This window comes from Apaloderma vittatum, unplaced genomic scaffold, assembly GCF_000703405.1.
Source record: "Apaloderma vittatum isolate BGI_N311 unplaced genomic scaffold, ASM70340v1 scaffold11459, whole genome shotgun sequence".
NCBI classification, from domain to species: domain Eukaryota; kingdom Metazoa; phylum Chordata; class Aves; order Trogoniformes; family Trogonidae; genus Apaloderma; species Apaloderma vittatum.
This window is the reverse complement of record NW_009737024.1, coordinates 11,955-25,750: the sequence shown is the minus strand read 5'-3', so window position 1 is coordinate 25,750 and position 13,796 is coordinate 11,955. Positions and strand designations below refer to the sequence as shown.

Below are 13,796 nucleotides of genomic sequence, written 5' to 3'. Positions count from 1 at the left end.
ACTCTTTCGGCAAAAGCAAATCTTCAGTGTCTTTCCTTAGACCAAAAAAAGTTGCCAGTTGAGAAACCAATGTTGCCCCAAGAAGGCTCATGCGCTGGGTCTAACAAACAACTGTGTTTACAAACTAAAGAACCATCAGCGGAAACAAATTTCGATGACTGCAGTGAAAAAACTTGGCAGTTTTAACTGAAATGGTCTTGCAGCACTCCAAAGGCAGCAGGTATATTTGACTTTGGCACCTTAGGGTGCCCTAAGCAGAAACAGTATCTACTTGATATGTAGGCTCAATTAGTGCTTATAGGAATATTTTTTTTTTCTGTCACTGTACTGCTCTTCTGGGAGAAATATATCTAAACAGCATATTAAAATGAGATGATGAAATACTCCTCTCGCTGTTTTAATATTTTCAGTGTTTTATGGACTGTACAAGGATCTAGAAGAATTAGGGAAGGTATCTGAAATTGACGATTACTGACCAAATTTTATCCTAGTATTTTATTTTTGGTAATATCTATGAAAATAGCTTGATTCCTTCTCTTTGAGAATATCCTTGCACAGTAACAGGCAAGTGAAAGTGAGCAACAAGGAGAGCAGAAGAGGTTCTGGTATCGAAACCAAAGCGGTTTTAATGCTAAAAAATAGTATTATCTGATATTGGTTGGTGTTATGCAGTGACTATACCAGTAAAACAGTATTATCACTGCACAATGATTTAGTAATTGGGTAATTAGCAGAGTGAATGAATGAGAGCTGCTGAAGTGACTGTAAAGTAACTCAGCCTTTGCAACTCAGCAAAGCTGAGGAAAGCATTTTCTTTGGAGGAAATGACAAGAAAGCAAATTGTCAGGAACAAAATGCAGCATTTTGAAAGCTTCTCAAATGATAAATATAATCAATAAGCCCAGTAGTTCACAACAAAGCTCCACAGCTTCTTTATGATGAGGTGGAAAGGAAAGGTGAGTGGAGGAACAAAGAAAAGCGTGGCAGCTCTGAGGTGAGCAGCAATCTGGGAGGGCACAGTGTTGTTTTCTGTCCCAAAGGCTCAGCTCCTGTCTTTCTGAGCCCTGCAGATGGGACTGCAACCGTGACAGCTTTATCAGGTCCTGACGGTCTCCTGAACTGAAAAAACTTCAGGCATTCTGGGTTTAATATCATGCTCACAGTTTGGAGATTTCAACGAGACAGTGATGACAGTATTAAAATGCTTTGGACTGTCAGCAGCGCTGGGAAAAGTCAGTATATGTAACTGGCAGTGCTGCTGCCTTGAAAACAGAGATAGAAATAAAACTGTGAGGACGGGAATTCTCTAAATTGCCTGGCTTTGTTTTTAGTGCTAGGGTTTTTATGAAATCTGCTTTAAATAAGACAGCTTCTTATTCTTCTCTGCTTCCCCCACAGCCACTATCTTAACTCAGTTGTGCCTTTATTTTCATTAACGTAGAGACAGGTTATAACATCTTTCCTGAAGCACATTTTGAGTGACATGGGACTGTTTATAGAATGAGATAATGTTTAACAGAAGAAAATTCAGCAAAGCTTTGACCAAAATTCTCCAGAGTGTTTGGCTTAAGAATTCTTATATAGCCAAATATAGAGACTAAGCAGTCTGGGGTACAGCACAACTGCATATACATCACATAACAATCATACTTTCTGTCTGGTAATATGTAACAAAAATGCAACATAGGCTGCCACAAAAGGTAAGTCTACCACAAATGCAGCATAGAACCTCAAGATTTGCAGCGAACTCTATTTTGTCATAAGTTAAAGGCCACCATTGACAAGAGAACTGACAGAAAAAATACAGACGAAGACACACTACAGCCTTTTAGCAGGGTCAGCGCACTGCTGCCACCTCTGGAAGGATGCAGCGATTTAATCAAATTTTTGTTGCTGCTCCTTTGAAACACAGACTACCTCCCTGACACACTGCACTGCATCTGCTCCCATGCATCAACCCAGGTGGGAATGGTGCAGGAGATGCAATCACTGAGGTCATCATGTATTGTGGCACTGGTCGCACCAGTACCACGTGATAGCACTGTCTATACTCTCTCCAGACTCAGCAGGAGGCCGGGAGTCCTTCGGTCTTCTCCTGGATCCCTTCTATTGGCCTAGAAAATTTTAACTCATAGCAATGAATCACTTAAAAATGGGTCTCACCATTCAAAGTAAACCTCATGCTTCAGTACACTGCCTGCCAGAGACAAAACATATGATAAGAACAAAACACCAACATCTCTGTTTCGTAGACAAATTGGATATTTCCATTAAGTAGAAGGAGGTTTTTCAAGATATCTTGTGAACAGGAACGGTAACACACCACGTGCCCAGCACTCAGATAACCTCCATCCCCATCCTCATACTCTCTGGACCTCAGATAATTTGATAGCAAATGCCCCTCTGCTATCTACAAGCAAAAAGCCGCCTCCCCAGCGTCAATTAAAGTTGAAGTAACGTTTTACTTCCTTGTTCCAGCTCAGCATTCTTCCGAGTAGGTCAGCAAGATGGACCCTTTGGATTCAGAATGTCTTCACTGTCAACATTAAGATAGTTTTCTGTCATGGTTTACACAATGAGTAGAAACCATTCTCCGTATCCTATTAGATTTATAAACAAATTTCTTATCACTGTTATTTCCCTGACACATGAATTGTCTGTACGGTTTACCCATCAAATTAGTTCTTCAGAGTCGCCACCAAAGCAAAATGGACTAAGGGTTTTGTCTTACCCAAGACTTAAAAAGATTAAAATATCTGTAACGGCTAGTGAGATGTACTGCATATTTATAATGAGGGAAAAATAGAAGGGGTTTTCACTACCCTGGAATTAATAAACTATTTTATTTATTTATTTATTTTACACCAGATTTAGTCATATACTTTTGAAAAGTTCCACACAGGAACTAACATTTTTCATGTTGGTCAGAAAGCATTCACATGGAGCTGATTTTAAAAATGTGCTCCAGTGTGTGAAATTCAGTTCAGGTTATCCATAATCATAACAAAGCTTTATAAAGATAAATTTTTTTTATTTTATTTCTAGTTGTTTTTAGGTGGCCACACACGATCTGAGATAAATTTATCTTAATAACAACTTACAATGAGAGATCTGGTGCAGAACAGCATTCCTACCAGAAATCTTTGTGCTATAAAATGCATTGATTTTTGGCATGTAGTAGGTCTCCAGGAATATTGCAGGCATTTGAGATACTGCCACTACAGTCAACATGGGCCAGGTTTTTTACTATAAAAAAATTCTGAAAGCTTTCTGGTGTATTCTTTACTGAATGTTGCCAAATCCTTCTCCCTGCTTATCCAATTCCCCTTCCTCTAGAAATCCCAAATCCTGCCCTCAAAGGCTAAGGCTGGACATAATATGAGACAAAAACAAAGATCAGAGAAATTCTCTTTCAGTAGTCTTTTGATCTCTCCCTGTTTGCTATCCTGGAGTCCCAGTTTTGTGCCAACCCCCAGGCAGTAAGATCTGGGCACCTGTCCCCACCGCTGGAGGCACGCCCAGCAAGTCCAAGCAAAAATTTGCACTCCCCTCACATATCTCATCCCAAAATAATCTCCTTATTTTGCCTCCCTATCCTAGCACACAAATCAGATTCTGCTCTGTGCTCTGAAGTATCTTCTTTTTTTTTCTTTTGTCCCACATTTACATGCTGCTATAAAAAAATCTAAATTTACAGTGGTTAAATGACCTAGTGACCCAGTTACCGCTCCCAAGGGGGAGCACACACTCTGGTGAGCTGACTGATATTTCAGCGTGGCTGCACAGCCCTGGCTGTGCTGTGAGGCTCCTTCTCTCCCGTGTGGTTTTTCAATGCATGACAGAGGAGCAAAGCAGAAGAGCCCACCACTCCATGTGCACCAAGGACTTGGGCTTTGGCACAGATAAAACCAGGAATTCCTTTGGGAAAGGGTCTGGAACTGGGAGGGACAGCTTGCAACCCCACAAAACAAGTCAATAATTACTTTTTACAAAGGAGGAATGATGTGAATGTATTCCTGGCTGGGAAGCATTTGTTTGAGCCACTTTTGTGGTGGGAACAAACATCTACCTCTGATTTTAGAAAGGTTTCAACTAGGTCCATTTTAAGCTTACCACAACCCCCAGAGGACAACAGAAAGTAACACCAAAATCGTACTAGACCCCTCTCCCCTGCCACAGAGCGCTGCAGGTTTCAAGTCCTTGCTGCACTCAGCTTTGATGCGTGGGCATTGACAAACCCTAGTTCTGCTTATCAGTATAAATCCTGGCCACAGGCAAAAAAAAACAGGAGCTAGTCACTAAAAACTAGTGCTCTCAGCCACCTCTCCTCTCCTTGTAGAAACTCCTTGCTTGTCACTGAACACTCAACGCCTTCACTTCAGCTCTCGGGCTGACACATTTAACATGAAGGCTGCACTTTCCATTCCCTGGTATTAATGAGTCACAAACACGCTTTTACACTGCGCCCTTCTGCACCGAGCCTGGGGGCGGCAAAAGAAGGCTCTGCTTTCCATTTGCTGCATAGCTGTGCACCTCACAGATGCACCTGCAGTGCACTGGACAAAACATTCCAATAATAACGAGAGTTGCATGTTAACAGCACGTGGTGTCATTGGTTTAGAGCACATGTTTTCTACTGTATTAGCTGTTTATTAATATAGGCAAACATGCTAGACAGCCACACAGGCACCTACTCACTGACAGTTCAGAAACACCTACTTCAGTTCCTGACTTCTCGCAAATTCTGCAATTTCTTTCTCTCCAAATGAACTTCAGTTAAAGTGACATGAGGAAGTTCATTCTGCCTGCTTTTTCCACGTCAGTCTTAGAATTTCTCTCCCCAGCTCAGCAAAGGAGGAGAGCAACCTCTGCTTTTGCATGTAGTAGTGCTTTGAACCAGATACCACACAAAGATGCCTAAATGCCTCAAATCATATGCCAGTGCCACTGTGACACAAAGCAGTGCTTTTTTGGGGCTTGGTTACGCAAAACCAGACCTCACACACCACAGCTATGGAAGGCAATATTAATGGCTGGATTACACGCACTGAATCAACAAGTGAATTATTTATATATACATTAGGATTTTTGTCCCTGTTCACACACATGTAATTCCAAAAGACCTCTATAAATCCACTGATGTTGCCCTGATGTACGGAGAGAAATGAGATCTGAACTCTATCCCAGGGAAATAAATTTTTAAAATAGGTTTTCATGCAATGAAATGTTGAACACTGGTTTTTTTTTATATAATCAGTAAAAAATATCAGTAATAGTCTAATAATACAAGTGTAGTTTTTAGACAGTTCAGATGCCTGATGTGGCAGAGGACATTCTCCATCGGGACAATTAGGGACCTGTGACAAGAAAGGAAGAGAGGGACAACTGCACTGTCAAGCAGCTTCTCTGCAGTGTAGATACAGCCATTTAACTGGATTCTCCGCTCTTTAGAACCAGCTAATTATAAGCCATTTCTCTGACATTGGAAGTGTGGGTTTTTTGCTAAATCTTTTGGAGCAGAGTGATCAAGCGATCCCAGTTAGTCTATTCCCAGAACATTTGCATGATGATAATGAATACCTAAAACCTGTCCTTGCAAATTATTTTGCTGAACACAAATCCATCTGACGTTAGCTTAAACTGCATGAAATTTCCTTCGCCAAATGTATGCAAAGCAGCATACTTGTGATTTGCAGCAATGTTTTAATACAGTTGCTGTGGCTAACATTGCGCCCATCTCCTACAAACACTGCTGGCTGGCCCAGAGGAAGCAGCACAGCCCTGGGCAGCTCCTTCTACTGCCCTATGACAAAACCAGAAAGTAAAAATGCTGCTTAGACTCATAGTGTCATTTTTCTCGCCCTGAGGCCCGCCACTATCGATAGCTGCAAGAAATTGAACTGAAGAGTACTAGTCCACCACCAGTACAAATGAGATTTGGACATTGCTGCAATTAATCTTCCTGAATCAATAGGCACGGTTTGATAACCCACTGACCTGCCAATAAGAAGAGCATAAAGAAAAATGATCGGTTGGGATCAAAACCTTTAGATGACAATGGTTTTCACCAACATACACAGGTCAGTCAAACCAGCAGTAGTTCATCTAAGTGAGTATATTTCACAGAAATTGTCAAACGTAAATATTGGTTTTTTCACCTGTATGTTTATTCAGTTGAGACGTCAGTATCATACTGAATATATTTTTAGTATGCATGTTAGGAGTATTATAATCTTCCAATGTTCTTTTAAAAACAATTATGTCTTCGAAAAAGACCAATTTCCAGAATTTTTCTTCTTTCAGATATTTTGGCTGTCTTTTCTGATTCAAAAGGAAATTAATTCAAAAACTCAGAATTCCCCATGCAATAGAAACTCCATTTCCTGGAACCTCTAGAATTAAAATTACATATTTCTTAAATAGCTTCATTGTCTCCAAGTCTGCCATGGGAACTGCATTATGCATTTACAGGCAAATTAAAGGATCATATTTTAAAGACGCAAAAATAAACCTACCCAAATAAACCAGCGATAGGAAGCTAGCTCCTGGCAATTGTCAAAAATGTATTGCGTTGCCAAGCCTTGAGATTTTATAGGGAGCATTTAGATTGTGAATCATGCTGCAGGTGGTTTAATGAAAAGTTCCAGCTGTCATGTGATTTTGGACGAGAAGAAATAGGAAACAAAATTACTTGTAGCTTGAGGAGAAACACATGAAATGTAAACTCAGAGACATGGCATAAGAGACACGTGTGTTTGCCAGGAAGATTTCCATGCCACTGCAGGACCTCTCTAAAAACAGGTTCCCTGTTACCACAAGATTGTGGAGTACCAACAGCCACCAGTCCAGCTACATGGCTTTCAGAAGATCAGCCAAGGCGCTCCTTCAGCAAGCCCTGCTAATAAAGTCTCTGTAGGCACGGCCAGATCACACAGTGGAGCACAGTACTGACACCCACAGCACACCGAACAGCATCACACTTCCTCAGGGAAAACGTGTCCTACACGACCCGCTTCTCACTTAGGTCCAGCAGTCGATTCCCCCCAGCATTACATCTAACACAGCTACGTTGCTCAGCCCTTCCAGCCTTTCTTGTTCCTGGCTCAGGCTGCGCAGAGCAATTTCAGTAGCTCTGCACTTGTGGCACAGGTACATCTTGAGTCACTCAGAAGCTGCTGGACTTCATGCAGAAAGTTATACTATTGCTTTCATAAACTATCTGGCTCTTCAGCTGTGCTTTTAGAAGTTTTAGATCCAGAAGCCCCAAGATAACCTTCACAGACGACCCATACATCAGCAGTTCCATTTTTCTCTGCTGCCTGTGACTGCCAGATGCAGCCTGCTGCCAGCCAGGAGAAGGAACCAAGAGTTCTGGAGTCCAGAGCTCCTACACCGCAGTGCAACGGCCTGTGTCATCTGCTGCCAGAGGGCATTTTTCCCTCTTTGTGCAGAAGTGAATATATTTACATAAATGAACAGGAAACTGCAGATTATGGCTTCAGAACTTGCTAATGACCATGCAAAGGATGACAAAGTTAAGAGTGGGGTTGATTTGTGGTAGCATGTCTCATGTCTTTGTTATTTTAAAAAGATTCGGCATTACTAGAACCACAGTTACTATTGCTTACTTTGAACATAGTTCTTACTGAGTTTAATTGCTTTCTCCGTTTTGGCCTAGTATTTCATCCTACATTTTAGTCACTCAATCCAAGGGGAAAAATCCAGTATGCCCAGTGAGCTATTCCTTTCAACAACCAGGTAGATCACAAAATTTTAAAAAGTAATAATAATAGTAAAAAAAACCCCACCCTGGGACAATGCTCCCTAAGTGCTCATTATCAACACAGGCTCCTAATTTGTGCCTAGCTGTTTTACATCAGTACCAAACTTCATGCCAAAATTCAAAACAATGACATCCAACGGAGCTGGAATTTGTACGGGAGAGCACTAGGTTTCTCTCTTGAAGGCCAAACAAGTAGCTGTTTGCAATTCAGCTCTGGCCTGACTGTTCCATTACTTCACTTGGTTTTAAAGTAGTTCAAGTAAAACTATGTGGGACTGAGAGATCACAGAATATCATTTTTATCTGCAGGATTTCTTTCTGAATCCACTGGACATTCCCATGACAAGAAATACAATCATATTTGTCAACATATTTACGCTTAAAGTTCTTTTTATCTCCAAGAACTTTTTGAAAACCCTGAACTGGCAGCATTTTAGAAACAGTACAATGGAGGAAGTGAATACTCTAGATAGGGACACTGGAGCACAAATTGCTTATCACATGAAGACTATCACCCAATATTTGATTTCCAGTGGGTGATACAGGCCTTTGGTTTTCAAGGTCTCCTTTGAAAGCCTTCCCTTGCAGGAAATACATTTATATCCCTGATAAGAATAAAAGGTAGAGTTGAATTGTAAAGGAACTATGTATGTACATATAAGGTTCATTTTGATGGTTCAAAGTCAATGTTCAGGTGTTTAATCATGTTCTTCCAAAAGCTATCTTGGAGGAAAGCAAACACAGATACCCAAGAACAGGAAAACTGAATAGCTGCCCAAATGTTATACTGCAAAGCTCAGCATTTTTTTTTTGCATTTTGTCTGGCTCTCCTTCTCAGTAATAATTCATGAATAGTCCACTGCATTACAAGTATACCTTGGCAAAATGGATTCTGTAAAACTGTTAAAGTCAGAAATATAGGATCCAGCAATGGACCTAAATCAAAACTGTTTTAGTCACAAGGCCTGAACCAAGAGCTGCCACAGTGGACATGCAGACAACCCCCATCAACTTTGACGGCCACAGTTTAGCCTCCAGTCAACCATCTTATTGTGTTTGATAATGAGGGACAACTCCACACATTTTGAAACAAGGCCATGGAGAACACGAGCTTTGTTGCACGCTGGAGTTGCGATATTTTACCTTCTTAACATCAGTCAGTGCCTTTGGATTACTAGGAAAAATACACCAACAGCAGTTGCATGCAAACATGCACACAGCCACTCAGTACAGAACCCATTTGTAGCTACAAGCGTAACGTGGCCCAAGAGCCTTCCAAGTAGCTCCAGTGACCCAAGAGCCTCTTATCCCATAAACACAGACAACAAGCACCACCTCGCATTAAAGCCCAGACTGCCCAGTTTTGCACTTATAAAAGAAAAACAATATGAGGCTTGTTTTTCTGGGTGTCCTTGAACAACATGGGTTTTGGCAGCGGTGGGAGAACACCGAGGGGACAGCGTGCGAGCCAGCTTCCCTTCTGCTTCATTTCACGTCGAGACAATGTTTGATTAGTTTGGATTAGGAACATCAGCTCTGTTTATCACTAGCGGAGCCAAAGGCCTTTGCAGCGCATCGCGAGTGCCATCTGCAGGCTGGAACACGGACGGGTGGGCGCTCGCACGCCATAAAAAGCAAATTAATCCTACCCGACGGGAAATCGTAACAGCGTTATCTGATGGAAAAGCTCATAAACGCAGAAGGACTACAGAAATGCTCGTTCCGGATCGTTCAAAAGCACAAAACCACTCTGTCCAGCCGCAGAGGAGCGCGAGGGATTATCAGAGCACTTTCCCCAGTATCCTTCCTAATTCTGCACCAGCACTAATGCAGTGATGGTTTTTGCGAACAGAGCAAAAACACCCCAACCTCCAATTGAGGGGAATGCCAGAAAGGAGGAGAATCATCTGTGGCCCATCTCTTCATGTACAGAGAATAGGAGAAGGGTTTCCTACAACTGCAGCTCAACTCATAGTGCAGAAACATGGGGAGGTCTTGGGAACACAAAGCCAGTTAACAGAGTTTTTCAATTGGAAGTCACTTTAGGAGAAAAGTCCCGAATAAGGAAAAGTTAGAAAGTCTGAACTGAAATTATCTTTGGATTGACAATTGTAATGGGCTGAATTATGGTTATCTGATTTGCACAAAGTAATTCAGCCAAGCAAAGAGGCTGTCACTGCAGGAACATTGCAGCTATGTCCAGAGTGGCTGGAACATAGGAGGTTCCACAAAAATATTAGAATAAACTTTTTCACTGTGAGGGTGACAGAGCCCTGGCACAGGCTGCCCAGGGAGGTCGTGGAGCCTCCTTCTTTGGAGACATTCAAAATCTGCCTGGAGGCATTCTTGTGCGATCTACTGTAGGTGATCCTGCTCTGGCAGGGGGGCTGGACTAGATGATCTTTTGAGGTCCCTTCCAACCCCTGACATTCTATGTGATTCTGTGATATACTGGTACCTAGCTCAGCGATATTGCCTGACTACTAATTTTCACTGTGTGGTAGGCACTGTGCCTAATGTTGGCATTTTCAGGATGGCAGCCTGTGGACAGTATCAGCACTGGCTGAGAGAGAAACAGTCACAGGTATATACAAGATAAAAACCTCCCTCTAAGGAACTCAGGCTTTTAAATCCAAATTCAAACATTCACCATCTGTGCATTCCAGGTAGAATAAATACTGTCAGAAAAATTGCCAGAGCATTGTATGAGCAGCAGTTATGAGAGAAAGGGACCTCAAATTATATTTCCTATTGCCCACAATGCAGCACTCTAAAGGCACTGACATTTTCCGAGCACAGCTGTATGCAGGAATGTGATCTCTTTAGGCCATGCCTGATTGAATCGTTGCATTCAGATTTATAAATCCATGGAGTTTCTAATCAGACATAGAGGGAGCGTGTTCCACCTCTCTATCTAGTGCAGTGGCAGGGCAGTCATCAGAGCACTTCTCAGCAGAGCAATCCCAGACACACTACTCCTCTCTACTTGCAGTTATGAAGCAATCGAAACCATGAATGTTTTGCCCACTATAGAAAATATCAAGAAAACTCATACAAATTGCTTCTAGTCTGACCTTTGCAAATGCCTTCCTGTAACAGTAGGAGATAAGAACAAATATATCAGAGACAAAAGAAAGAAGTTTTTTGAGAATAAATTTATACTGTATGGCAGACTTAAGGTTTTTTTTTCAGAGAATGGCCAATAGCAAATACTATTGCTTATATCGTCAATCTCACCAGGCATGTCAGTGCTACACTACATTTTATTTTTTAAGAAAAACAAACACAACTCTTTTTGTTGTCAGCTATGCCAATAATCAACATTCTGATGAGTGGAATAAACAAACTCACCAGTTTGTTTCGGGATCTTAGCATATGTGCTTTACTATATGGCCACACTGAGAAGAAGTGATGCCAGTTATCCACCCTAGCCAGGGCAAAGCTATTCGCTACCTTGAGAAAAATGGCAAATAATTAAACACAAGTTAGAATTAATTACCAACTTACTCTAAAGAGTTAAGCATCAAGAACAGAATTAGAAGGAATAAAAAATGGTCATAATCAGAGTGGGGAGGAGATTTATTCCCCAACCACAAAATTGACCTCACTAGAAGCTTCTGCAGGAGAACTTCAGGTGTGATAAATTTACGGCCTCCCCTCTTACCCTCACTATTACTCTTTCCAAAGCAGAAAGTATTATATTCTCAAGTCTTTGACCTTGGATGAAGCCTGAGATTCCTTTCACTTCCCCTCAGTGCATGTCCCCATGTCCATTTCCCAGCACCAGATTCCAGCGTCACGCTACAGACAGGCCTCATAAATTAGCAGTGGTATTCTGCTGTGAATGCAACAGAGGAAACTATTCCTGTTAAAGACAGAGGCAAAGAAACCAGGTTTAACTTCGGGCAGTTATTTCTAATAAGGAAGCACCATAAACTTCAGACTCAGAGTGCAGGACTGATTGTGACTGTTCACAATTGTTCAGGTCATTGATGCTATTGCATGAGACGTAGAGGAGGAGGAACCTACAAGATTCTATATCCATGCAAACTATACTTTTCTTTCCCCTCTCCATCCTCCTCCCAAAAATCCACCTTCATTTGAACACATGTGGTCATTCAGTGAACTTGATTCATACACACTCTGGTCTGACATTGGCCTCATGAAGTGAGTGGCAACATGTCTAAAGTTACTCACAGACATGCTGAAATAGTATAGAAGAGAGGGGTTCAAAAAGTCTTAAGTGAAATAATTCTATTCTGACTTACCCTAGTATCTACACATGCAGGCTACACCTTTAGTGTTCCTAAACCCTGATGAGGGGATGTATCTCCAAATTATATGATTCCACAGAGCAAGCCTGAAGTGAGCTGTTGTTTCCATGTGCAGACAGTTACACAGCTTGCTCTCATCATTATTGTCAAGACCATGTTATTTTTCTGACTTTCTCGATTGTTTCCTGCATCTCCAGTAAAGTAGTATTCAAAGAGGAGGTAAGAAAGGGAAAAAACCCCCACAGCTAACTGTGATCCAGAAATGTAAGATGTAGCTAGAATTAGGAAGCTAACGTATCATAGAGAAGGGAGATGACAAAGGACATTAAATCACCTTGTTTCAGCACCTGTATATTACATGATCTTCATTTTCATTCATCACCCCACTGTTGCATCCAACAACAGCTGACTCAAGCACATCTTCTGGAAAGGCACCTAATGTTGATTTGAGGACAAAACCTCCCATTAACTTGTGCTTTTGGATGAGGCCTGGTAAAACTGTGGTTTCCGAACTCTAGCCTAAGGTCCATTTTAATAAATTTGCAAAAGGTAATTCTGGAAATTCAAGCCTATTACCAGAAGGCTTAAATCCACAGGATGCCCCATAAAATTTTAGAGACCCACCAATCTAGAATTGCTGCTTTCAGGCTGTGTGACTTGTCAATGGTATGCAAAGACACCTCATCACAGCTGAACGGTAACACTGAGGTTCACTAGCAAGCCAAGCAAAAGAATATTCCATTGAGAGCTGAACATCTAACTCAGAGAAGGATGTTGGTAAAATTAATGGATCTAAAGAAATAGGTAACAAAGGGATTGGTTAATAAAACCACACTAGCAGAACTAAATATGCTTAACATGGCTAAAAGCACATTGGAGAAGACCTTCCACAGATACTTCAGGGTTGTTAATTCATCTCCTTCCCTGATATTTACCTCCTTAGGAGACATATATAAGACTAAAGGGACGTAAACAAGGGGGAAAAAATTGAATATGAGGGAGACGAAAAAGAAGAAATATATAGCTAGTAGCTGCCATCAGGCAGTGAAATAGTTTCCCTAAGGGCACAGTGAAAGAGGTATGTCCCTGTTGCTGGAAACATCTTAACTAAACGAGGCCGGCACATGGGAAGGATACTACAAGGAAAATAAAATTAAAGTGTAATACAGTTTTTGTCTTCTGCCACAGTGAAATATTTGAGCAATAACCTGCTTTGTGTGCACTTGGAAGACAAAGCATTTGATACATTCTGCTTTACATAATCAGGATTTTACCTGAAATACCCAAAGCAGAAGTACCTTTACAGAAGATCAGTTTCTAATAGAGGATGCATCGAATCTAAACCAAACTGGTGTAACATGATCTGACAGTCACAGCTGAGACTGAATAATTTCTGGTCCTAATAAACTTGAAAAAAAAAACCACAACCAAACAAAAAACCACAGCTATTCAGTTGCTGGAAGAACTTATCAAAGGTCCACTTTCTTTTAAATTCTACACATAAAGATGGGATGTACATTTAAACAATTATTACGACTATGGTTTGAGGACAAGTTACAAGCTTTTTGGTTTCATACCAAAATTCCTGAGCAAGCCTTGCTTAAACTGTACTATGAGGAAAATTATTATTATTAAAATAATAACAACAACAACAATAATAATACCTACGTGTAATGACTGCCTTTTATTCCAAACCAAACAAAACTCCCTTCCACATAATACACTGTACTCTTGGAAAG

At 41.1% G+C, this 13,796-nt stretch overlaps 1 protein-coding gene across 1 annotated transcript in view; it reads right to left on the bottom strand.

Annotated features, from left to right (window-relative positions):
* LOC104279794 (kalirin) overlaps positions 1–13,796 on the bottom strand; it is a gene marked incomplete at both ends in the record, with an annotated part of 134,169 nt that overhangs the window by 119,808 nt on the left and 565 nt on the right. The gene's annotated exons all lie outside the window — the stretch shown is intronic.